Here is a 25072-nt window from a genome sequence, read left to right as displayed (position 1 = left end):
GGTTCAAGTGCCACCTGTTCTGAAGGTGTGCCATAACATTTCCCAAGAGTTCAGTTAAAAATAATTAAAGACACAGTAATTGACGTTGGTGGTGGTGGATAGAATTAAGAGCTAAAAATTTGTAATGTTCCATATTGTGAATCAATTTGAAGCATAATAAAGATTGAATTCTGGTCATCTCCTTCACCAACATGCTGCTAGAGGGGCAGCACTGTAGGTCAGTCAATAGCACTGCTGCCTCACAGGATTTGATTCCACCCTCGGACAACTGTCTGTGTGGAGTTTGCATGTTCTCTCTGGGTCAGAGGGTTTCCTCTGGGTGCTCCGGTTTCTTCCCACAGTCTAAAGATGTGCTGACTAAGTGGATTTCCAAGCTAAATTACATGTAGTGTTCAGATGGATTATAGGGGAGTAGATCTGGGTGGGATGCTCAGACTTGTTGATCCGAAGGGCCTGTTTCCACTGTAGGGATCCTACGAAAGGTTTAACACGATTTTCCTAAAAAAATGCATAGTTCCACATTTTGCTGAATTAGATTTTTGACTTACTTTCTGTCCCAAATATTAGAATCATAGAATCCCTACAGCGTGGAAACAGGCAGTTTGGCCTCTGGAGTCACCTGCATCTCTGAAGAACTTCTCGCCTGGACCCCCGCCCCCACCCCTGCATTTCCCATGGCGAATCCACCTAAGTCTGCACATCCCTGGACACTATGGGGTAATATAGCATGGCAAATCCGCTTAAACTGCACACCGTTAGACTGTGGGAGAAAAATAGAACACCCAGAGGAAACCCACGCAGACATGGGAAGAATGTCCAAGCTCCACATAATGTCCAAGGCTGGGATCAAATCCAGGTATGAGGCAGCAGTACTAACCACTAAGCCACAGTGTCACCTTTAATTCCTGTTAATAATATGTGACAGAAATGCTTTGCATTTGTATGGCAAATTTCACAACCTTGCATGTTTCAAAGTCCTTTCCTCTCAGTGAAATACTTCTGAATTATGGGAACTGTTGTAACATTGAAAATGCATTTATGCACATAGTAAGCTCCGACAAGCAACAAAACGATAGCAACCAGATCATATATTTTCTGAGATAGTAGGAACTGCCAATGCTGGTGAATCTGAGGTAACAAAGGTGTAGAGCTGGATGAACACAGCAGGCCAAACAGCATCAGAGGAGCAGGGAAGCTAATGTTTTGGGTCAAGATCGTTCATGTATTTTCTGATGTTGGTTGAGGGATAAATATTGGCCAGCTCACCAGGGATAACTTGCCAATTCTTCTTCTAAATAGCACAATGGAATAATTTACCTGAGAGGGCAGACATGGCCTAGGCTTAATGTTTCATCCAAAAAATGTTGCCTTCCATTGCGCAGCATTTGAAGTGTCTAGAGTTTTGTGCTTTAGTCTCTGAAATCAAGCTATCCACAGGTATAGTACCGGAAGATTAGACAGAGGCAAACATCATTCCCTTGTTCGAAAAAGGGAATAGGGATAACCCTGGAAATTACAGGCCAGTTAGTCTTACGCCAGTGGTGGGCAAATTATTGAAAAGGGTTCTGACAGATAGGATTTATGGTCACTTGGAAAGGCACAATTTGATTCATGATAATCAGCATGGATTTGTGAGGGGTAGGTCATGCCTCACAAACTTTATTGAATTTTTTGAAGAGGTGACCAAACATGTGGATGAAGGTAGAGCAGTGGATGTGGTGTACATGGATTTAAGTAAGGTGTTTGATAAGGTTCCCCATTGTAGGCTCGTGTAGAAGGTAAGGAGGCATGGGAGAGGGGGAAATGTGGCAGATTGGATTCAGAATTGGCTGACCCTTAGAAGACAAAGGGTGGCAGTGTAGGAAAATATTCAACATGGTGCTCAGTTACGAGTGGCGTACCACAAGGATCTGTTCTAGTCCCCTTCTATTTGTGATTTTTGTAAATGATTTGGAGTGGGAGTGGAAGGGTGGATTAGGAAGATCATGGACAATATGAAGGTGGGTTGAGTTGTGGATAGTGTGGAGGGTTGTTCTAGGTTACAAAGGGACATTGACAGGATTCAGGGCTGGGCTGAGATGTGGCAGATGGAGTTTAAATGGTGTTTCATTTTGGAAGGACAAACTTGAAAGCAGAATATAGGGTTAACGGAAAGATTCTTGGCAGTGTTGAGGAGCAGAGGGATCTTGGGGTTCATGTCCACAGTTCCCTGAAAGCTGCCACCCAGTTGAATAGAGTTATTAAAAAGGTGTGTGGTGTGTTAGCTTTCATTAATAGAGGGATTGAGTTCAAGAGCCATGAAGTTATGCTCCAGCTGTACAAAAGCCTGGTTGGGCCACATCTGGAGTACTGTATCCAGTTCTGGTCGCTTCATTATAGGAAAGATGTGGAAGCATTCGAAAAGGTGCAGATGAGATTTACCAGGATGTTTTCTGGAATGGAGGGAAGGTCTTATGAGGGAAGGTTGAGAGAGCTAGGGCTTTTCTCTTTAGAACGATGAAGGATGAGAGGTGACTTGATAGAGGTGTAAAAAATAATCAGAGGTATAGATAGAGCAGACAGCCAGAGACTTTTTCCTATGGTGGAGGTAGCTATTATGAGGGGGCATAGTTTTAAAGTGAGTGAAGATAGATAAAGGGAAGACATCAGAGGTAGGTTCTTTACTCAGAGTGGTAGGAGCATGGAATGCATTGTTGGAGAGGGTAGTGGAGCCGGCCTCATTAGGCCTCAAAGTCTCAATTGAAAGTTATATTTGTGTTTTGGTTTATTTGTTACTAAATATGTCACTTTACTTTAGCTGAGTAATAAAATTTGCCAAAACATTTCAGACAGTCATGTAAGATTGCTAATGATTAGCATTTTGTGCCCATATATGTATTAGCAAATATCTGTCTCTATACCTATCAATTTAGTAACCGATAAGGGTGGTGTGAGTGTGGAGTGGGTGAAGTGTAGGAGAGAGAGATTTCCTATCAACTTACATCCTTTTATAAAGAACAAACTTCTACATTTGTTCCTGTAAGCAGGGAAACCATCTTTCGAGAGTTCGATACGTAATTCATTTTGTGTGAAACATTTGAAACTGTGACATAACTGTTATCATTTTAAAATGTTAGGAAATGCCTTTTAGCTGAAAAATGCAAACAAAATATGTAACAGAAATACTGTAAGGACATAAAAGATAATATGTACATGCAAATTATTTATTTTTGATGTAATCTTTTTTAGAGAGTGTAAAGACTACATAAAGGTTACATATGTCGAACACATTAATATCACATTTATATGACTTTTGCTATCTGACTTCCTTTTAAGGTTTCCCTTAAGCTCTTTTAGGCTTCTTATTTCAAATGCCACTCCTGTCTATTTTAAGCTGTGAATGGAAACATAGATGACAATGGGAAATGCAATGTAAAAATGTGTCTTCAACTCCACATTAAAATAATTCTCAAATAGGCAAATCCAGTGTGGATTTTATGTATATTAATGTTTTATGTTTGTAAGTTTGCATATTCAAACCAAGATAAGGTATTTTTATTAACTTGCAACTTTTCAGCTCAATGTATTAATTCAAGGATCAAATCAATGTGGACCTGAGATTCTCATGTAAACTTTATCATAGGTCACTTGTCTAAGAACACTAAATCAGTTCACCTGACTGTGTCAAGCTTTGATTTCATAAAATTCTTGTGATAAGGCATTGTAGAGCTTAAAACAATCCTACCGATATTAGAAGATTAAGACACGAAAACCACACATGCTTTACCATGGAACCTTGCCATAATGTATAAAAGATTTAGTTTATCAGTCGTATTATTCTTCAGAAGGACATTCTCTGTGACACTTGCTAATTTTCAGAAATTGTGAAGCTATGCAAAAGAAAACGCAAACATTTAACAGCAAGATAAAACTGAAAATACTTCTCCATTCCTTATAATTGACAATTGGTCTCTGTACCCACCTCTGCATAGATCCCAGTTTCAAGAGTGAGTAGGTTTAAGACAGCAGCCAATGTCACCAAATATGTAACTAAAGGAGGGACTGTATTTTTGTCACTTTGTTCCCTCCAACTGCAGTAAAGGGCTCTAAAATCCATTGGTACCTGGTCATTATCCTGGGACTACGGATCGTTACCATTTGAACAAACTGGGTTAGGAATGCATCTTAAGTTTTTTTAGGCACATCTGAACAACATTTGTTTACAGCCAGTGTTTGGTGAAACAATCACATATTGTGAAGTCGGCACAATTTGTACGACAACTAGCAGTGTACTAGGTGAATCATCCCTCAAACTTGACTTCCTGGCCTGGTAATGGATTAAGTTCTGAACTCGATGGTCATCAATTCTTGAGCTTAACTGTTAATAAATAACAATTAATTTGTTCAGCTGTTTTATTCAAATAGCTTTCTTATGCACCATACAATTCAGTAGTCATTTTGTTTCTCTATTAAGGGGCTCCATTCTGGCTAACAGCTGCTAACTTTACTGGATGAAATAAAGCCACCTCATTGCTTGTAATACAGTTTTTGTAAAGAAAAGCAGCTACATATTGGCCTGCTCGTACAGAATTTTAGATTTGCTATTTCAGCAAACAGTAAAATAGGTGTATCCCTTTTTGATTAAACTTTGATTAACAACATATAATGCGAGCATTTAATCCTGGTTTTGATGTTAGTTGACCTTGCGTGAGTATTATTGTATTCACAAACTCTCACTTATTCCCATGGATGTTGGGTTTTAAAAAAAGTAAATGGACATGTTAAAAGCATTGCTGAAGGAGTAAAATCTCCTGACATATCTGCTGCACCATCTCACGCCCTCAAATTTGTTTGGGACCTGTTTTATAGATTAGCTTGCAGCTCTGCTTTTGTGCATTTCCACATGAACCAGTCTCAAAATCACTTGACGCTCAAGAAGGAAAACTATTCTTTTGAGCGGTTTCCGGGTATTCTGCTTCTCTCGTGTGAGTTCTTGATTTAGGTGTCACTGTCTCTAAAAATACATCCGTTACTCCGGCAAGACCTTTATTGTTTTCCTGATTTGCAATAGGTTTCTTTTTTAAAGGTCAAAATGGTGCCTCTTGCTGTTGTTTAAATTAGATGCAAAGACTATATTAAATGTTCACATCATTGCTTGCCCTTTCACTGCTCAGAGTGAAAATCAGGCCGGGTCTTAGTTTCTTGGGTGAGAAGCTGGTATTGTTTTCCTTTGTCTGAATAAATGACAAAAAATCAGGAAGGCTGCAGTTAACAGAATATCCTTCCTATATTTATACTGCCAGTGAACTATTTCTTTCACAATCTTTTAATATTTGTGCTCATGTATAATCTGCAAGCTAAGGTTTTCCTCCCTTTCTATTGCCAAATTAAGCAGCTCTGTTTCACTTAATCCTTTCTGGATGTTTTATTAAGAATATATATCCTATCCACCTTAAGTTTATTTGCTTGACTCTTTCTAATTGTCAGTGCACTGGATCGGTTTGATTTCTGGAGAAGCTACAACTTTAAAGGTGTTTCTTTGTCAGAATTTTTGGCTGTGAGACCTTTATTGTATGTGTTCAGCTGCTTTAAATTCACAATGTAGAAGATTGAACTGGAAACCCTGGAAGTAATCTTGTCGAGGCGTCAGATGTCTAGTAAGGTGCCTGGAAATCTTGTGAGCGACAAGAACTTTCGATTCGAGGGAAGGGGCTGACAAGTTACAGGCCAAACTGCAATTGTGAGGCCACTGTCAGGCTCACCCCATAATCAAGACCTTAAGGTCAGAAGACCTGCACAAGAAGCTGACAAGTCAGTTTTTGTTCTTAGCAGTGCTACCTGTGGCTGCCGCTGGAAAAACACCTTCCAGAGTCCTAGGATAAGAGATGTCCCAGGACTAAGGTCATTGTTGTGGAAGGGCAATAGGAGATGTTGGCGGGGTGAGAAACAGTGGTGGCAGATGGCTCCCAATGGCACCACTAGCTAGTGTCTATTCCTCAATCATACTCAAGGATTTTGATCACGAGGTCCTTAACTGGCCACTTAGGACCTCAATTGACAGTAAGGAGAAGACTTTGGGTTTTCCCACCCAGAACTTAATTCCAGTAGTAGAGACAGCAGTGTTTGGGTACAGCAACATCTTGCCTAAATATGCACCTGTCCTGCCTCTGAGCTCCTTCCTCTGGGAGCAAAAGATTCCACCCCATGACTACACATTGAGTCAACAACTAAATTTCTATGTTATTCAACAGCTTGCAAATTCAATCATGCATATCACACTATGCTTTGAATTTTATACACTTTTGATATTTTAAATGGTCTTTGCATTTTTCTCTTAAATATCCAACAATTGCATTCAAACTTAGCTTTCCTCTCTTTCTGCTGTTGAAACACTGTGAAGTACTTTTATTTCATTCTGAAAACTACAAAAAGAAAACAATTATTTGCATGTACGGAGATAACTTTAATATGAATTTTAGAAAGACATGTTGCAAACATTTTTTATTTTCCAGAGCAAAAGTTGAACGTAATTTTAAGTTTGTAGTGCTTTGGCAGGATGCAATTCTAGTGTGGGAGGGATAATGTTCAAAAGGGAGCAAATATTTTATGAATGAGTTTTTTTTATATTTGTTTTTTGTCGCCAGACATCCTTGACTGAATACTGTGCTTTGTGTTGCAAGTTTTGACTTTCAGCAAACCAGGTCAAGGGGTGCTGAGACATCATCAACTGTCCCTGTTGAGGGCTACAGGGGAATGCGATGTGAACAGGGTGTCTGATCTAATCCTGCTCCTTAGCAGACAGTTAGGAGCCAGAGCCCATTTCGGAAGGAGCATTGAAGAGCAAAACTGAAGAAAGAAGCAGGGAAAAAAGGTCTCTGAGGATTTTATAGATTTTTAAAGTATTAGTCTCATGCTACCAGCGTATGGCAATTTTGCTTTGTAATGACAAGCAGCATGTTGTTACGTTGGGCGAGAGAAAAATTGCATTTTGTTTTTTTTGAAACATCAAAGTAATAGGGGATTTAATGTTTGTTTCTGTTCAATGCTCAAGCACCCAAAGCATTGACTTTTTCTGAAGCATTTTCTTGTAAATTAAACAACTGTCAAATTAAAATGTGCTATTCAGAAGCTGACATGTGGAAAGCATATTTAGAAGAGCATTAGCTGTGTGACAAGTGTTTGAAATTTGTTTTTAAAACATACACATTGCATTGAAGAATAACCTTCATATTATTCATAGTTACTAGGTATTCATAATGGAAATGATGCATAATCTTCCTGGCTCTACCTCTACATATACTTTGCTGGGATTAGACATTTTCATGGAGGTGACACCTTCAATTTACACCATACATGACAGTACCTTGTCAAGATGTTCTCAATGTCTCTGTTTCTATTGTCTGTGTCTTCTACCATTGTCAAGGCATTATATGGTTAGTGAAAATGATTATAAAGTAAATATGTGCATATATGTCTGACAGAGTCTAAAGGTATTCAAAGACAGCATGAACTTTGACTTTCAAAGCGTGAGGTGGAACTTAAATGTGATACTTCTCTTTTTCTCCCTCCTTTATTTTGATACAGAAAAGACACCTCCGACATATGAAAAATGAGATGTGATATACACATAAAAGTCAAAAGACAAAGAATACATTGATTCACAACAAAACACCAACGGCTTTAATACAATTTTCTTGTCATTCTTGGTAGCAAGCATTACTCAAATTTTCTCTTCCTCTTGTAAAATGATATGACAGATTATTAATATATTAGAGTGGGAACAGGTTCCTATATGTACTGAGCAAATATTTTCATGTCTGAAACATTGTATTGCTATAGGCTTTAAGTGGCAAACATTCTTATTCACATTAATATTTTTTTCAAATTAAAATGCATTATATTTTATTTTCTGTTGATGTGGCCAGTAGAGTAAAGGCACTTTCTATCATTTGATCTGTAGAACCTGGACTCAACAACACATTTGCTCAAGTGAATTGGATGCCATAGAGGCTTTTAACAATGATTCTTGAATTTTGTCTCCGAAACAAAAGCATTCTGCTGTTTATGAGACTAACCAGTGTTTTAAGGTCTGAACAGCCTTTGTTGTCTCTCAAGCTTTGTCCTCTCAGATAAGCCAGTTTGTGATTAAATCCTCACCGCACCCTACCATCAGAATGTCTCAAAGTATCCTTCTCTTTATCAACACTTGCACATTGATTGGATAATTAAGGGAATATAGTACCATAATTTCGTCATTACAGATACCAGGAGACGATGAAAGCCATTGATCGCTCTGCTAGATGTCTGCGGCAGGTGATGCTATCTGAATGTCTTATCTCCTCACGTTCCCAGTGCAGCTTTTTAATGGCCTATCTAGGCCGTCCTTGTTTCTATAGCTGGTGGCCACAATCTGCCTGGCCCTGCTGTATTATTGCCTGAGTGGTATTTATTTATGAGGCTGTAAAACTTATTTTCTGTTTTACACTTAGTTAAATCTCCTTTTATCCTTTGGCCATTGCCCTCTTTCTTGTGCATTTCAATCTTGTTCCTGTCAGAAAGGGCAAAAGATAAAACACTTACTGTCCAATTGTCAACTCAAATAGCACATTGAAATTTCAAAGAAGTAAATAAATCCCATGCAGAAAATAAGCAGACACTGCTGAACATAATCATGAATTAAACGAGAGTAAGAAACAATTTGAATATAGTTGATAGAAATACTTCTGAACTTGACCCATTTTTGGCCCATTTCATGCTTAACTATGCGTTATTGTACAGATGAATGGTGCTATTTTGCTTGGTAGGCCTGACTTGTATGCTACCATTGTAGTAGCTGTCAGTAACACAGAGTGACTTTAAGATGAAGCGGATGCCTACGTTGTCTGAGGTGGTTCACTGATCTGGTGGGCTAAGTGTTTGCTGTGGATCTCATGGTCAAGCTATTGTATCTGTCTGAGCACCTGGAGCCCGAGTATGCCTTCTAGTGAGCAATAAGACATTTAATCTATTATGACATCATATAATTTTTAGTCTGTTGTCTGCTTCCATTTGGAATAAAAGATTAATCTGGGTTTTTCATATAAGACTTGGAATTTTCTCAAATGGTTATCTCTAACATTAAAATACTGAGATGTTTTGAAAAAAAACAAAAATGTTGGAGTAACCAATAAAGGTTTCTGCAAAACAAGAGTTTAAACATTGAATGAATCATAAATGTGTCTCCTAAGTTGGCAAATGTACAGCACTATTTATTGTGATCTATGCAGACCAGGACGATGCCAACTTTATTTTTTGTTTTGTAGAGAGTTGGGTAACAATTGTTTCAGTATCTCTTCATCCAGTAATTTGACTTCTTAAGAATGTCCAGCGCCCTTTATTAATATGTATGAATGTGCCTCGAACAAAACAGAATCTTACGATTTGCCCTTGATGTTCATCAGCATCACCGACAATATAATGAGCATTACCATGTGACTTTACTGGAACAGACCTATTAATAGTATTAATGTTTTTGGCATTGTGGTGGCCCCAACAATGGAGAATTTGAGACCGTTTGGAGAATTTCACCAGATTCTGGGCCAAATAAACAGCTTATTAACTATGCTTAGGGCACCCATCCCTGTGAAAGGTCTTGTCACTGAGGGCTGTTAGCCTCTAAGAGGGGTAGAAGTACCTCATTCCAATGGTGCCACTGTGATGATCACTGGCAACAGGGAATACTCTCACACCAAGTAGTATCACCATTCCAATTATGTGGATTTTGACAAAGTGAGGTGATGTGGTTGGTGAGATCAGATGGTGGTGCTTTTGTCAGAGTCACCATAATTGCCGTGGGACTGTATTGTGGATTTCAGAATACTAAAGCAGGGGACAGCAACTAAACTCATAGGGAGCTTTACTGAGTGGTCTCCCAATTTGGCAGATGTCTGCTATCCTTTGGCAAAACATCAGAGGCAGTGGGAGCAAACCTTTACTTGAGCTTTAATTAGTCTCTGAGTGGAAAGGTTACCCTCCACCTTTCCTACTGCAATTGAAATTCCACAGCATTGGGAAGTAAATGGATTTGCCGCACGGCATGATTCCTGTCGTCTCTCTCAGTCTCAGTCTCTGTCTCTGTCTCTGTCTCTCTCTCTCTCTCTCTCTCTCTCTCTCTCTCTCTCTCTCTCTCTCACATCATCATCCAGCCTACTGTTTTCCCCCACATCATTCCACACATAAGGACTCCATAAAATTCCACCATTACTGTGGTTGCAAGAGCAGGTCAGCGGCTTATTACTCACCTCTTGATTTCCGGGTACTGTCTCCAAAATGTGAGTCAGGAGTGTGATGGAGTACTCTCACTTGCCTGGATATGTGTAGCTGTAATAACTTTAAGTAAGCCCAATGCCATCTCAAAGCAGCCTGCTTCATCAGCACCCCATCCACACCTCAAGCATTCACCCCATCCACGACCCTTGCTCAGACCAACAGTGTGCATCATTAACAAGGTGCATTGCAGAATCTTGTCAACGATCTTTTGATTGCATCTTCCAAAGCCACGCTGTCAATTACCAAGAAGGGCAGGGACAACAGATACCTGGCAACCTCATCACTTACAAGTTGCCCTCCAAACCAGATACCATCCTATTTTAGAAATAAATCTTTCACTGTCCATTTGCTTCCTCTGGTTCAAAATCATGGAACTCCCATGATTAAAACAATACAGATCTCACTGCACCATATGAATAGTAGCAGTTCAAGAGTGCTGCTCACCAGCAACTTCTCAAGGCCATTTGGAGATGGACAGTAAATGCTTGCCAATGCAGTAATGCTCACATCCAATGAGCAAACAGTGCAAAAGACTTGTTCCAGATTGGATAAGGCTAAGCTCTGATAACATTTGTAGTCAGATAGTCTGATGACTTTGAGGCTCCCTATGAGCTTGATTTACTTGAACAGGATCCGGGAAACCAGATGCAGCATGATTACTGATTTTTAAGATGGGGGGAAAAGATGTGGTGCCAGGTTGGTTGTTGGTTTTTAAGAAAATCATTCTGGGAGAGAAGGGAGTAAATAACATTGGTCTTTTTAACTAAAAGTATTAAAAACTTTAACCATAAAAGCAACACACCAAATTTTCATTTTACAGAAATACTTTTAAAAAAATTTTGCTGTACCATTCTTGGTTAACCTGATAATGCAGATGCTGTTCTTACAATATAACTTACAATAATGACCAGCATTCAGCCTTTGTGAAGCCTGTAGTAAAACTGTCCTAAGAACCAACATAATTAGCTCTTGATTTATTGCAGCCTGTTGCTTTATAAGTTGTAAGGCTTCCTAGCATTTCCATGCTAATTTTGACAGGTGCAATTGCTTTAGACAAGCACAGTTCCAAGTTTGTGAACGGTGGGGTAGTGATTGCTTTAATAACAACTTTTGATACATTTACTTTTTATTACTGATTAATGCATTTACTATGGTGTACTTTGGCATCATTAATAGATCTAAACAGGAACATTACACCGATGGTGCCAATCAGCTGTATGCCATCTTGTTTCTACCCCAGGCTGATTTTACAATTGTGATAAAACAGCAGTGTTGCAACCCTTTCTCCTGCCCCTTGGGTTAGGTATCTCAGAAAGCAGGAACTCAGAAGATAATGGTTGGAACAAGGAGGTGAGGGTAAGGGGGAAGCAAGCAGTTCATGGTCATATTATCATGCTAAATGATACGGAGGGCACGTATGGGAAATTCTGAAGGAGCATAAGGCAGAAACATGTAGGAGTTTTTGCAGCAGGCTGAGAAGCAACATCTACTCTGTAGGGCTCAGAAGATACAGGTGACCTCGCAAGGAGGGAAGAATGAGAGTATGGATGTTGAACTGTGTTTGGGTTATGTGTCTGATGGGGAATGTGTGCAGGGAGCATGAAATGAGTAGAAAATAAACCAGATTAATGTTGTGTGAGGATGAGATGGCGTACCCAAATGTTGTTTGTGCATCCAAAGTGCCAGGTATTGATGGGATTCTCATGCATTGAGCAAAGCAAGAGGCTGGTGATTATTTTGGTTTGGAGATGCCAACTGGGCATGCATTGGCCACCTATGTGAGGTCATTTAATTTGATTAGACATTTGGTAGCACAGAATGTGGGTATTATCAAAGCATTTCATTTTACACTCAACATGGCAATTCACAAAAATACCAATTTGAGAGAAAATGAACATTTATTGTATTTGAAAGGAGACTAATGATTGGTTGGTTGGCAAGTGGGCTCTGGTAAAGGTTTTGCTGCAGAGAATGCGCCTGTTATAACTGCTGGGTTTTGTTTAAATTTTAAACCTGGCGTGTTGTCTCTGAATGATCAAGGCATTGATCCGAGAAACGAACCAGTGAATGGCTGTCACCCTTTTTATTGAGTTGTAACAGAAGCCATGCTCAAATGAAAACAAACATAGAGAAAGCTGGATTAACTCTACTATTCTGGTAGCATCTGTGGAGACAGGACCAGAGTTAATGTTTCAAGTTCAGGGAACTCCTCTTCTGAAGGCTCAAGTCATGACATTTCTTCCAGCACAGCATCAGGTCCTGAAGGCCAGACTCCAGCATGTAACCTTCCTGGCCAACTGATCAAAACTCCTCCGAGCGTGGGCCTCAAGGGACCTCTGCCAACACATCGATGATGTTTTTCTTTGTGCCAACCTGCACACTCCAGCCTCCAGTACTGCCTGCATGATCCTACAGCCGCTCACTCTGCCCATGCGTTCCATTTTCAATTCTGAGTTGGAGCAGGACCATTCGAAAACAGCTTACTGCCATGTTCTCTTAGAGAAGACCTGACTGCCTACGCGATTATCAGTCTATCTGCGTCGCTTGCTCTTAGTACAATGCTGCTTGATTCCCACTGAGTACAGAGGCAGGCAGTAACAATAGGGACCTCTCTGGGTAGGAATATTCTTCAGTAAACAGTATGGCAGTGCTACGTTCTGTTACTGAACAGAGTGACCTTGGGGTGCGGGTCCATAGTACCTTGACGGTGGAGTCACAGGCAGACAGTCATAAAGAAGGTCTCTGTATGCCTGCCTTCATTGGTCAGTGTATTGAGTATAGGAGTTGCAAGGCCGTGTTGCAGTGATACAGAGCATTGTTTAGGCTACTTATGGAATACTGCATTCATATCTGGTGTCCCTGCTATAGGAAAGATGTTGTTAAACTTGAAAGCGTGCAGAAAATATTTATAAGGATGTTGCTGGGTTTGGAGGGTTTGAGCCACAGGGAGAGGCTGAATAGGTTGGGGCTATTTTTCCTGGAGCACTGGAAGCTGAGAAGGGACATTACAGATGTTTATAAAATCATGAGGGGCATGGATAAGATGATGAACCAAGGTCTTTTATCCAGGGTAGGTGAGTCCAAAACTAGAGGGCATGGGTTTAAGGTGAGAGGGTAAGGATTCAAAAGTGAACTAAGGGACAACATTTTCACACAAAGGGTAATGCATGTATGGAATGAGCTGCCAGAAGAAGTGGTGGATGCAGGTACAATTCAATTTTTAAAAGGCATCTAATTGGGTACATGAATAGGAAGGGTTTAGAGGGATATGGGCCAAATGCTGACAAATGAGGCTAGATTTATATCGGATATCTAGTCAGCATGGACAACTTGGGCTGAAATGTCAGTTTTTGTACTGTACAACTCTATGTATCTCCAGCAGAACCTAAGGAGGCAAATAACAAATTCTGACTGTTATGTGCCAAAAATGGGTGAATCAATTGTTAGTCCCTATTGTCACTTTGCCTCCTTTTGGAACCAGGCCCAACCTCTGCTCTGTATCTGTTCATAATGATGCAATTGAGCATGGCCTCAGTATTTTAGTGATCCATGGTGCTAACCTACATTCCATTGCCATGTGGTGCCTCTGTTCTTTCATGTGATCTGCACTTAGGAACTATGTTCTATCTTCAGTTTCACTAATTGCTATTATAACTGGGGATTGCAATGGGTCATTCACTGCCACTTCATGAAAGTTCAATGTAATTTAATTTTCCCTTTGGTAGTCTACCTTAGAATCCCTACAATGTGGAAACAGGCCCTTTGGCCCAACAAGTCCACACTGACCCTCGGAGCATCCCACACAGTCCCATCCCCCTATAACCCATACACCCCTGGGCACTACAGGCAATTTAGCATGGCCAATCCACCTAGCCTGCACATCTTTGGACTGTGAGAGGAAGCCAAAGCACCTGGTGGAAACCCACACAGATACGGGGAGAATGTGCAAACTCCACACAGACAGTCGCCGAGGCTGGAATCAAACCCAGGTCCTTGGTGCTGTGAGGTTGTAGTGCTAACCACTGAGCCACTGTGCTACCCCAGCATCTCATATTAGATCAAGAACATTGATCAAAAATATTTTCAGCTCAGGACAAGAAGCATTTCAGAGTAAAAATAATTGACTTAGCAAGTTCCAATCTTAATGGGGTGAGAACAGACCAGGCCCAGATAAATTGGAATCAAAGCTTGTTTGGTAAAATTGTGGTGGAAGAGTGGGTTCCCTTTAAGGAAGAGATATTTCAGATATAGTTGAAGAACATTCCTTACAGGAGAGGTAGTAAGCTAGACAAAGATATCCAGTGCTCTCTAGATGCAAACAGTGATAGAGAGTAAGATTAAGCATGCCAATGGCAGAAGTCAGGTAGATAATGCATTGAAAACCAAACCAAATGTCATTAGTTCAGAGGAAGAGTGGAAAAAGTACAAATGATATATATAAGGAGCAAAAGTATAAGGGAAAACTAGCAGCTGAAATTAAACAGAGATCTTCTATGGCATATGAATGGTAGATGAAATGGATACATATTTTGTTAAGCAAGGATATTAAGAAATATGGGCCAAAAGCAGGTATATGCAGCCATGATCTCATTGAATGGTGGAACAGGCTTGTGGGCAGTAGGACTACTCCTACTCCTATTCTTATGTTCCTGAAAAGATGTGTGAGATTAGCTAGGGACAGGAAGGACGAATTATACATGGAAACAGGGAACATGGCTAAGGTACCAAATGGGTACCAAGAAAAAAAATATTGTGACAGAGATGATAGTTGTTACCCCAAGATGGGCTAAAAGTTCTAAAACGTGAGGCACAGGTGAGGTTGGTCATAGTTCACAGCGATAAGGTATCCAAGGATACTGCGTAAAGTATGGGTGGAAACTGCAGAGACACAGGCTAGAATCTTCCCATCCTTCATCGATACCAAGGTTGTGCCATACATCTGGCGAGTTGTAAGTGTTACACTTTTCTTCATAAAAGTGTTTCAGGGTACATTAACAATCACAAGCCTGTCATAGATCATAGAATCTCTGCAGTGTGGAAACAGGCCATTCGGCCCAGCAAGTCCACACCGATCCTCAGAGCATCCAACCCAGACCCATCCCTCTACAACCCACCTGATCTACATATACCTGAAAACTATGGGCAATTTAGCACGGCCAAACCATCTAGCCTGCATATCTTTGGACTGTGGAAGGAAACCCACACAGATATGGAGAGAACATGTAAGCTTCACACAGACAGTCACCCAAAGGTGGAATCAAACCCAGGTTCCCGGCACTGTGAGGCAGCAGTGCTAACCACTGAGCCATTGTGTCAGCATAGCCTTGATGGTGAAAAATAAATGATAAATGTACTGAAACTAACTTGCTTGAGATTTTTGATGAGATGATACACAGTAGTGATAACGATATTTGATTGATCAATGTACATCGTATACAAAAAATATTTGGAAAAGTGACATAATCACTGGCTTGTTCACAAAGTTGAAGCCCTTGGAATAAAAGCAAAGTGGCAACATTGATATGAAATTGCCAAGTGACAAAAGGAATAAACATGTTTGTTCATTGAACTGGAAGAAGATACACATTAGGCTTCCACAAGTATCTGCGTCAATACTGTGATCAGAGATAATGGGAACTGCAGATGCTGGAGAATCCAAGATAACAAAGTGTGGAGCTGGGTGAACACAGCAGGCCAAGCAGCATCTCAGGAGCTCAAAAGCTGACGTTTCGGGCCTAGAAGGGTCTAGGCCCGAAACGTCAGCTTTTGTGCTCCTAAGATGCTGCTTGGCCTGCTGTGTTCATCCAGCTCCACACTTTGTATTCTGCGTCAATACTGTTGCTTTTTAAAATCCTTATTCATGAGCTAGACTTGTATACATAGAGCAGAATATCAAAACTTGTGGATGAACCAAAACTTGGCAGTACCAATATTAAGAGGTCTTAGACAAACTCATTGGGAGGTGGCGGGTGACATACTATGCAGAGATAGAATGCAATGCTTCATGCTGTTCAGAAGAATAAGCTGATACAATGTAAAATGAGGATAAGAGGTGCTTTGTCTGAGGGTGTGATGGAAATTCAATAGGGTCCTTCAAAAGTCAAAACATCTGTCAGGCTACGGAGAAAAGGCAGTGGATGGTGGAGGTTGGTGGGGAGGTGGGGGTTGGGGGGGGCGCTTGAGGGTGGTAGGTGAGTTGTTCTTCTAGAGACCTGTCAAGATACCATGGCTAAATGGTCTCTTCCTGTGCTATTTATAACTATTTCATGATTTGGAGGTGCTGATGTTGGACTGGAATAGACAAGGTCAGAAGTCACATAAAAGCACGTTATAGTCCAACTGGTTTATTTGAAATGACAAGCTTTTGGGGTGTTGCCCCTTTGTCAGGTGAAGTGAGAGTGAGGAGCACAGGCACAGAATTTATGGGCAGAGAGATCAATGGGCTCAGTCATCCCTTCACCTGTTATTCAGCTGTTGACACTTTATTCACACCATCTGACATTCATTCTCACAAGCAGAGACCTGTTATTCAGCCTGACAACATTCCACTCTCACCATTTTCATGATCTTTTGATCTGTCTGCTTGTAAGTTCTGTGCCTGTGCGCTTCCTTCTCACTTCACCTGAAGAAGCAGCTATATTCTGAAAGCTTGTGATTTCAAATAAATCTGTTAGACCATAACCTGGTGCTATCTGATTTCTGACCACTTCATGATTCTAACTTAGAATCGTTATTCAAAACTTAGATTTGATTTATTATTGTCACATGTAACAAGGTATAGCAAAAAGTACTGTTTTCTGTTCTATACAGGCAAAGAAACCTTATGTCAGAGTAATAGAACAGAATGTAAAAGAACAGAAATCAGAATTATACAGACAAATTTGTAATATAGGAATCTCTCTCAATGTTATTAGACCTCTCCCAATGAGACAGAATATCATGACAGCTTGATTGGCTCAATTTCGATCCTTTATCTGTTCCATATGTAGTGACTTCCCTTCATTTTTCAGATTATTTGTTAATGAAGTTGATGGGCTTCAAGGCTGATAAATTCCCAGGGCCTGATAATCTACATTCCAGAGTACTTAAGGAAGAGTACTTAAGGAATGGATACACTAGTGGTCATTTTCCAAGATTCTACGGATTCTGGAACAGCCACGATGGACTAGAAGGTAGAAAATGTAATTACACTATTTAAAATAAAAAAGAGGTAGAGAGAAAACAGGGAATAACATTGATTACATTGACATGGGAAGTGTGAAATATGCTAGGGCCCATTAAAAAAAGTGTTCAGAACAGAGCACTTGGAAAGCAGTGCCTGAACTGGACGGAAGCTGCATGGATTTATGGAAGGAAAATCATGCTTGACAAAGTATTAGAATTTTTCAAGGATGTAACTGTTAGAGTTAATAAGGGGGAGCCAGTGAATATGGTTAACTTTGACTGTCCAAGAACTTTCAATAAAGTTCTCCATACAACATCAGCATGTAAAATTAAACTACATGGGATTGGGGTAATATACTTATATGGATAGCAGGCAGGAAACAAAGACAAGGAATTAATCAGAGATAGTAGGAAATGCAGATGCTGGAGAATATGAGATAACAAGGTGTAGAGCTGGATGAGCACAGCAGGCTTGGCCTGCCGTGTTCGTCCAGCTCTACACCTTGTTATCTAAGAGGAATTAATGGTTCTTTTTCCTCGTGGCATGCAGCTACAAGTAGGCTATGGCAGGAAAAAACGCTGGAACCCTGGTTATTCACGATATATATATTATGATATAGGCCAGGTAACTAAAAGTGATATCTCCAATATCTCCAAGTAATAGACCACAAAAGTTGGGTGGGAGAGTGAGCTATGAGGAGGATGGAGAGATGCTTCAATGTGATTTAGACAAGCATGACTGAGAAGGCAAATGTATGGCTGATGAAGTACAATGTGAGGAAATTTCAGGTTATCCACTTTGTTCGTAAGAATGACGACAGATTGAGAAAGAGGAGATCAAATGAGAATGGATGCCCTTGTACCCCAGTCATAGTCTTACAGCACGGGAATGGACCCTTTGGTTCAACTCATCCATGCCAAGTGAGTTTTGCAAGCTAAACTAGTCCCACTCCCCTGCATTGGGCCCATATCCCTCTAAACCTTTCCTATTCATATACCTACTGATGTAACTGTACCTGCATTCCGCCACTTCCTCTAGCAGATTGTTCTGCAAAGGAACAATAATCTGTACGAAAAATTTGCCCCTCAGGCTCATTTCAAAAATTTTCCCCTTTCACCTTAAAAATATACCCCCTAGTTTTGGACTCACCCACCTTTGGGAAAGGACCTTGGCCAATCATTATATCTATGCACCTCAAGATTTTATAAACCCCTGCAGGTCAACCCTCAACCTTCTGTTCTCTAAAGAAGAAAGCCCCAGCCTATCCTTCATACCTCAAGCCCCCCAGCCCCAGCAACACCCTGGTAAATCTTTTCTGAGCCTTCTCCAGTTTAAAAATACCCTTCCTATAGCAGGGTGCCCAGAGCTGCGTACAATACTCCAAAAGTGTCCTCACTAATGTCCTGTGCAACCTCAACATAACATCCTAACTCTTATACACAAAGACCTTAGCAATGAAAGCAAGTGTGCTAAATATTTTGTTAACCACCCTGTCAATCTATGATGCAACAGTCGCTGAAAGTAAGCATGCAGAGGTAGCAGACAGTGAAGAAGGTAAATGGTCTGTTGAACTCTATTACAAGAGTATTTGTGGACATGAGCAGAAATGTCTTGTTTCAATTGTACAGAGTCCTGGTGAGACCACACCAGAAGCACTGTGGCCTGTTGTGGTCTCCTCAGCTGAGGAATGATGCTCTTCATTTAGAGGGAGTGCAACAAAGGTTTACTAGACTGATTCCTGGAATGGTAGGATTGACATTTGAGGAGAGACTGGATCGTTTAGAACTATTCCCACTGGAGTTTAGAAAAATGAGGGGGAGATCTCGTAGAAATCCACAAAATGCTATTAGGATGGAGCAGGCAAATATGGGAAAGATGTTCAAAACTAGGAAGTGCAAAACTAGGAGTCAAAGTCTCAGGGAATGGAGTCCGCCTGTTTGGACGAAGATGATGAGAAATTTCTTCACCCAGAGAGTGGTGAGCCTGTAGAATTTTCTGCTACAGAAATCAATTGAATGTTTAAAGAAGTTAGGTAGATGTTGTTCTTAGGGCCAAAGAGATCAAAGAGCATTGAGACCAATTAAGTGTAAAAGAATAAATGGTACAAAATGTAAACAATATGTATGCATCACCATTTTTAAAAAAAGGAATAGTGGGAAATTCTGGCGAAGCCTTGTCCTACCATAACGGTTAAATAAATGTTATGGGCAAATACATTTCCACAAAAAGCCACTACCCAAAACATTAGCCCAATCTTACTTTTTTAACTGTTGATGATCCTGTTGTGTTTTTCTGCATTTTCTTCTTCTTTTTATTTCAGAGCCTGAGTATTTATGGTGTTTTCTCCCCCTTCCCTTTTGCTTAAGATTAATATTCCACTCATGTTTGTTTGTCTGTTAGATACTATAATGTCCCTTTGTTCTAATGAGCTTTAAGTAGTTTGTTATTCCAAGATGCATTATTTATGAAAATGGCTAGCAGTACCTATTTGTGTGGACCTTTCTTCATAAAAAATGGTAGACCTAAGCCATTCATCCTGTTCAAAGAAACAAAGCCTTAATGCCTTTGACATAGGCTTGTGATTGAAGGCTAAACCCGCATATTGAGAGGTTTAAGTTACGATGGCATTATGGTTTGTCTATGACTTGACCTGACAAGCCAGGGACTTTTTGCTTCACTTCAATTGCTTTGCAAGGCATTAAATTTATTTCATCATTATCAAGTGAAATCCACACAGGGATTTGAAACACTGGTACATTAAAGATAATACAAGCACTGATTATTAGTACGCAAAAAATTTTGAGAGTTTGTATGTTAATGAGGCATGCACTATTTTTCAGCGTTTTGTGATTTTTCTCTTCAAAACAAGCCTGAATAATTCACCATGATACACAAACCACTTTGAGGAAACATGCTAAATTAACTTCACCACAGTTTTATTCGACTAATTGTCAACATCTGAAGCAGACCTTAAAGCCATGGAGGCAGCTAAAGATGTATGAGACCTGAGCTACAGGCCTTTTCAGAGACTGTCTCTGCACACCATTCATGGGTCCCATGATTAGAATGCCATTGCTGCTCATTTTACTGCTGAAAGAGTAGGAGATGATGAACCTGAGTCCGGCTGAAAACACATGCTCATTGTGATTTGAGTAAAAGGACACGTCAGCTTTTGATTTCACAGAGGGAGAGGTGTGCTGTGGAAAGTTTCATTTCATCAATGTTGGGTCAAGGCTGCCACCAGCTCTTCCCATCTGCCCTGTGATGAAGCACTGGGAAACACCATCGGAAAGCCCAAGATGGATGTCAGTGAGCTTAAGGGAATACAACACAGACTTGGCATAGAGCTTCGTGTAGAGCCTGCAGACCCATTTCATCCAGTTTGGAATTAATGTCTACCTCCATTTGCACACCCATGACCCAGTTATGAGACATTATCATATGACCAATGCCCATCTTCCACTGTGCAACAAGCAAATTCCACCAGAAGCCTGACTGCTGCTAACCTGGTCTGCTCTCGGGTAAATTCAGACTCCACCCATCCTCGCTATGGGTAGTAGTGATCAACAGGCTTGAAGCATCCTACAGCAGCCCAGTGAGCCATGCTCCAATATTGACTAATGGTTGAGGCTCTGTCCCTGAGGAGTACCAATGGCTTCACAGACCATTAGCTTGCTGTCTGACTTGAGAAAGACAGAATTCATCCTTCCACTCTTGGTGATCTCTGCCTGTTATGAGATAATCCAGCATCAGGCTGGGGCTTCTCAGCTCACAGTTTCTCAAGGTTATTCTCCAAGGCCAACTCTGCCAGCAGTTTTCCATCAGCCATGCCTGCAGTCAATGGGTAACACTGCACTCCAATATCAAGACATGCAAAGGCACATGAAATCAGGCAGTAAAGGCATGAAAAATGGTGATTAGTTATGGTATAGGGCAGAGTGGGCATTCAGCACCCTGAAAGCTATGTGCCAATGGCATCCTGCAGCATAGAAATCTTGCCCAGCTGTGGGATTTACCATCCACTTCTCTCTATGGAAAAGTTGAATTGCAATTAGCTCTGAATAAATTGAAAGCATCAGTGAACTCCCTCCTGCAACAGTCAATGGCAAACATCTCCAACTCCAACCTAAAAAAGTTGTGGAAATGTTAATGGATATGGCCACCTGCATGACAACTAGCATTGCAATCTCTGACTTGCTATAAGATTACAGCTCTGGCTACAGCTGATAGTAGATGTCAGGAAAGATCTCCTCGCTGAAGAACAAACACGCTTGTGTTTGGGTCAAAGATTTGCTCTCTGAATGCTCTGAATTGATGTGGCCCTTTCTTCTCCCCTTTTAATTAGTTTGTTCAACTCTGCATGATCTCTATTCATTCTCCAACCGATTCTGTCTTCCAAGGGGACTTAGGCAAAGGAGCTGCTGTTTTGTGAAATTAACCTGAAGTGTGTAAAAGCTCTTTGAGCATCTCTTAGTCCACTAACCACTGACTTTGGCAATATTAACAACTGCGGAAAGAACCAATTGCCTTTACCTGTCTTGATATTGGAGTGCAGTGTTACCCATTGACTGCAGGCATGACTGATGGAAAACTGCTGGCAGAGATGGCCTTGGAGAATAACCTTGAGAAACTGTGAGAAGCCCCAGCCTGAGGCTGGATTATTTCATAACAGGCAGAGCTCACCAAGAGTGGAAGGATGAATTCTGTCTTTCTGAAGTCGGACAGCAAGCTAATGGTCTATGAAGCGGTTGGCACTCCTCGGACAAAGCCTCAACCGGTAGTAAACAGACAGAAGAAATCAAACAGTAACTCATATGCATGTATAGAAATCATAGAATCCCTACAGCATTGAAACAGGTCCTTCATCCCAACCAGCCCACACCAAATCTTAGAGCATCCGGCCCAGACTCATCCTCCAAAAACTACTTAATCTACACATTCCTGAGCACTACAGGAAATTTAGCATGGCCAATCCACCTAGCCTGCACATCTTTGGACTGTGGGAGGAAACCAGAGCACCCAGAGTAAACCCACGCAGTCATGGGGAGAATGTGCAAACTCCGCACAGACAGTAAGCCGAGAGTGGAATTGAATCTGGATTGCTGGTGCAGTGAGGCAGCAGAGTTAACCACTCTTTAGATAACCACAGTATGGATTCTTCAGGCCACTGAATACAGGTCCAGCTGTTTGAAGTTCAAAGAGCTATTAGCTGGAACATTGAAATCCAAAATTTCTGAAATGGTATTAAAGCAGTGTTGCATGCTGAATGACATTAGGATCTATCTACTCTGTATATTTCAAATTCCAACTTACTACATAACATTTCATGAATCTGGTGTCTGGTGTGGCGCACCCCATGAGTATAATATGTATTGTGAATGCCATTTTGGACAGTAAACCATGCTTGAAGTGCACTAATAACTGCCTTTGACCAGAATTTCCACTGTGCACCAAATAATTTGCAGAGAATGAAGTTAAGTTTACTGCATAGAAACAGGTGATTTCTCCCAAGCATTTATGTTCCACATAAGCCTTCCCTTACCATATCCTCTACTTCTTTCTCCTCATGCACTTCTTTGACTTCCCCTGAAATACATCTCTGTTGTTTATCTCAACTACTTGTGTTGACAGATTCCACATTCTAAGCTCTCTCTGAGGTAAGACTTTTCTCTTGGGTTCTTTTTTCCTTTTTTTAGCTGGGTCTCATTTATGAATAGCTCCTTGTTTTATATTCTTTGCATGCGAAAGCACCCTGTTCATATATACCCTTTCAAACCCATTCACAATCTTAAAGACTTCCATCACTCATTCCTCAGTTTTTGTTCCTAACTGGCCTTTCCCTCCCAAGCTACCAAGAGATTTTATTAAAGTCACATGTTGCATAACCAGTCAGTAACATGTGCCCTGTTTTGAAAACGCTTCAGTACCCAATGATCTGGATACTGACATCGAGAACTAAAGAGGAAGTAGAGCCAATTTGTTTAATTGCAGGGCATTCATTCAAGTGGAATGTACCATTCACAGCATGCATTTTGGCATTTGTACAGCTGTAGAGAATACATAGCCTTTTATTAACAGGAAGCAACACTGTTTGAGTAACAATGGTGTATAACCAATGACAGAAAATAAGTCTGTGAATTGTTTGCTGTTTCTTTTGCAACATGCTTCTGGAATCAAGCAGGACAGATTGCAGGATTGACTCTCGGGGACAATGTGTTGATATTCTCTGATCTAATCCGAATGTCTTGAAACCTCAACTGGTTGATCTGACTATGGATATCTGGTGCCCTACAGCTTGCTTGCAAGTTTCTAAATGGAGGAGGGGAGGCAGCAACTTTCCAAATGGAGAAAGGGAGGTCTATGGGTGGCAAAAGGATGAAGATTGGATCCCTCCTCACCATCAAAGTGGCTCGGAGACTAGAATGAGAATATAAATAAAATTCATTGCAAATGGTATTCATGGCTCAGCAGGAACACCCCTACCCTCCATTTTCAATGCACAAGTTCCCATTTTCTTTGGAAGTAAATATAAATGACTTAAGTTTGCTCGCTGAGCTGGAAGGTTAGTTTTCAGACGTTTCGTCACCATTCTAGGTAACATCATCAGTGAGCCTCTGACGAAGCTTCGTCGGAGGCTCACTGATGATGTTACCTAGAATGGTGACGAAACGTCTGAAAACTAACCTTCCAGCTCAGCGAGCAAACTCACATCCAGAAACTCAACCTGAGCTACAAATCTTCTCAAAACTCGATAAATGACTTAAGTCAAATTATATAATGAAATAGACTACAGTTCTATTTCAAAGCTACTTAATGACATTTGGGTGAGATTAAACTCCCTAAAAACCCTGTTTAAATAATAAAATAGATTACAGTTATATTTCAAAGCTACTCAGTGATATTTGGGTAAGATTTAACCTCCATGAAAATCCCACACATTGTTTAAATGACTTCATTTACATTAAATAATGGCCTCTGTTAGTTATTTCAGGAAAAGTAACAATTTCAACATTTCTTATAGCCTTACAATAATGCTTGAATTTCTGGACTTGCCTAAGTTGTAAATATTTTTTGATGGAATGTTATGTTTTTAATGTAAATTGATTAGGACATTCAAAGAGAAATTGTATAACATCTCCGATATTTGATGTGTTATGCAGTAAACTTGACTATGTTCAACCCAAAATCCCAAATTGCTCCATTATTTTGTCATGAAATATTGGGCAGGACTGTCCTCAGCCGTTAATGGCAATGCATTTAGCATTTACTATAACTGAATGGTAAAACAGGCTGCAAAAACTCATGTGTGTGCATATTTTAAAATTCAAATCCAAGTGTTGCTGTGGATCAACTACGTGCTACTATTGAGGGTTCAGTATCTCAAACAGCAAATTTGGAACTTACCCAGATTTGGACCTAATTATCTATTAATTTTGAATTAATTGACTTGGAACACTTTAGTTCGAGTACTATAGATGGGTCAGTTTTTGTCCAGTGTGTGCAGGAGGGCTTCCTGGCACAGTATGTAGATAGGCCAACAAGGGGCGAAGCCACATTAGATTTGGTACTGGGTAATGAGCCCGGCCAGGTGTTAGATTTGGAAGTAGGTGAGCACTTTGG

This window comes from Stegostoma tigrinum, chromosome 26 (assembly GCF_030684315.1).
Source record: "Stegostoma tigrinum isolate sSteTig4 chromosome 26, sSteTig4.hap1, whole genome shotgun sequence".
Classification (NCBI taxonomy): domain Eukaryota; kingdom Metazoa; phylum Chordata; class Chondrichthyes; order Orectolobiformes; family Stegostomatidae; genus Stegostoma; species Stegostoma tigrinum.
Note: the sequence above shows the minus strand (reverse complement) of the source record.